General features: G+C 53.9%; 1 protein-coding gene across 1 annotated transcript in view; it reads right to left on the bottom strand.

Annotated features, from left to right (window-relative positions):
• The window catches only part of ACY1 (aminoacylase 1), a 35,080-nt gene extending 33,007 nt beyond the window's left edge, over window positions 1-2,073 (bottom strand). The window contains exon 1 of the mRNA XM_015417727.1: window positions 2,006-2,073. The gene's annotated coding sequence lies outside the window, so the exon portion shown is untranslated. The remainder of the gene's footprint in view (window positions 1-2,005) is intronic.
• Between the last annotated feature and the right edge of the window lie 218 nt (window positions 2,074-2,291).

The raw sequence follows: 2,291 nt of genomic DNA, 5'->3' as shown, positions 1-2,291 counted from the left end.
AGCTTCCGATACCGTTGATGTCAACGAAGGGGAAGGAAACGGAGAAGGCTCTGCATCCATTTGATGACTTAGGAGCTCTACCGTTTCGATGTCGGAGTAAGGACGCTCCGTTTGGTGGACAGGGGAGTCCAAGACATGGATGGTCGGTATCGGTGGAGGGACTTGGGCCTCTGATATCGATACTGCCGTTGGAGCGGGAGGCACTTTAGGGGCATCAACCAGTGCAAACACAGCTTCCTTCCCCTTGTTCGCTGCCTTCAGGGACTTGGAGGTGCCCTTCTTCGCGGACATATGATCCTTACTTGCCTTAGCCTTCTTTTTGACTGGCGTGGAAGCGGACGATTAAGCCTTCGATGTCGGAGCTGTCGATGCAGACGGTCTCTCCTCCATTGCTGAGGCAAGAGCAAGGGCCGATTCAAGCAGCGCCACTTTAAGGCGTGCAGCACGGTTTTTTCGCGTTTGATTGAAGAAACGCGCACAGTGACGACAGGATTCTGGCTGGTGAGACTCTCCGAAGCAAAAAATGCAGAGGGTATGACGGTCAGGAGAAGCAAGTTTGCTGCCACAACCCTTGCACCTGTTGAAAAATCCTCCCTTCTTCTCCATAAAAGAAGTGAAGAAGAAGAGGGAACATTTGGGGGGGGGGTAGCCTGAAGGCATGAGGAAAACTCCCCCTCAGCAGAAAACAATTTTTTAAAACTGTTTTTGAAGAACAAACAACCAAAAATTAAAGTAAAAGAAAGTTTGGAAATAATTCCTAAGAGCTGTGAGGCGAAAGCTAACAGCGAACCGATCGGACCGACGAAGAAGAGGTCTACTCAACGCGGCAGTAAGAAAGGAACTGGCGGGATGTCCGCGCCCACCCCTCTGGGCATGCGCGGTGGGGTTCCTGCGCATGCCCGAGGGACTGGACGTGAAAATCCGTTAAAAGAGCTTGCTACAGCACCGATTGATCCAGCGCGTGCGTACTAGATCCCATGGGTGTGAAGCGCAGAGACCACGTCAAAGATCCTTTACCTTTATAAGTGACATGTATTGCTGGAAGCATAAGCCTAACAGGTGGGTTGAACACACACTTGGGGGGTGGAATGTTAAAGTCAGTGTGCGCTTCTGAAAAAAAAATACAGAGAAATCCATTCTGTCCCTTTTAGAAAATCATTGCAGTGACTGGAGTGGAAGGGAGGTATATAGTAGGAATGGAACTGATGGAAATAATGGGCAGGATGCATTAAAGGGGGAAAAAACTAGCAACTCACCAATTGGGAGTATGCAACCAGACAAAGATGGTTAATAAAAACTGCCCCCAGTGAATAAAACAGGTACATGTGCGCAAGTAGGCTAGTAAAAGTAACTGTGGGCTATTAACTTCTATAAAGTTACAGGAAGCATAAGCAGGAAGGAGAACATCAAAGCTTATAAGGAGCCAGGGATTGGGAAAGAAACTTTTGGAAAAGGAAACTATGTGGATTTAGAAATGAAGATGCAGAAGGCTGGGAGATAGTTTAAGGATATCTGTCGTGGAGAACTGGAGGTAGACGCATAAATAGAGGGAGAGGTCCTGGGTAGTAAACAACATTCAGGAAAGGGAAAAAAGCAGTTTTGGGGAAAGGGGGAAGATGGCATGGGAACGGGCAGCTCAGAAAGCGAAGCGGGAGGGGGGAATGAAAGAGGCACAGCCAAGTATACGACTGGGTGTGTCAGCGGAGAGAGTGGGCAGGAGCCCGTGGCTCCCGCGTTCCTCAGCTGTGACTGTCAGTGGTGAAGTCTCCTGCGCAGGGCCACTGCAGGGCAGTCCTTCTCCTTCCCTTGGCAGAGGGTTTCCCTCCCTTCTCTACCGCAGCCAGCCTGCTTTTCCTCCCTTCCCTGTCCCGGCCCAGCTGCTAAGTAAACAAGTTGTTCCGCAGGCGCCTCAAGACCGCGGGCAATCTGGCCTCTCCCTCCTCCCTCCCGCAGGCAAGGGAGCCGAAGGCAGTGCCCGGGGCTGCCAGCCCTTCCTCTCACTCACCTCTGCGCTCGCGGAAGCCCGTAGTGCCTTGCTCCTCCAGCCCTCCTCCTCCCCAAGTACGCCGCACTCCCGGCAGGGCGGGGTGGGCGCGGGGACAGCCCTGCCTCCAGCCCGCCCGCCGGCCTCAGGCGCGGCCAATCCCACAGGCAGCCCGCAGCCCTGCCCCGTCCCGAGCCAGCCAGGGGCCTCCTCGCGCCGCACGTGGCGGGGGCCGAGCGGGCGGCTTGCAAGTCTTGCAGAGAGGAGGGAAGGAGGAGGGAAGTGAGTTAGGGGTACCCTGCGGGGG

The sequence above is a fragment of the Gekko japonicus genome, unplaced genomic scaffold (assembly GCF_001447785.1).
Source record: "Gekko japonicus isolate JY-2015 unplaced genomic scaffold, Gekko_japonicus_V1.1 scaffold97, whole genome shotgun sequence".
In the NCBI taxonomy this organism is placed as follows: Eukaryota; Metazoa; Chordata; class Lepidosauria; order Squamata; family Gekkonidae; genus Gekko; species Gekko japonicus.
The sequence above is the reverse complement of the archived record's forward strand: the minus strand, read 5'-3'. Positions and strand labels throughout refer to the sequence as shown.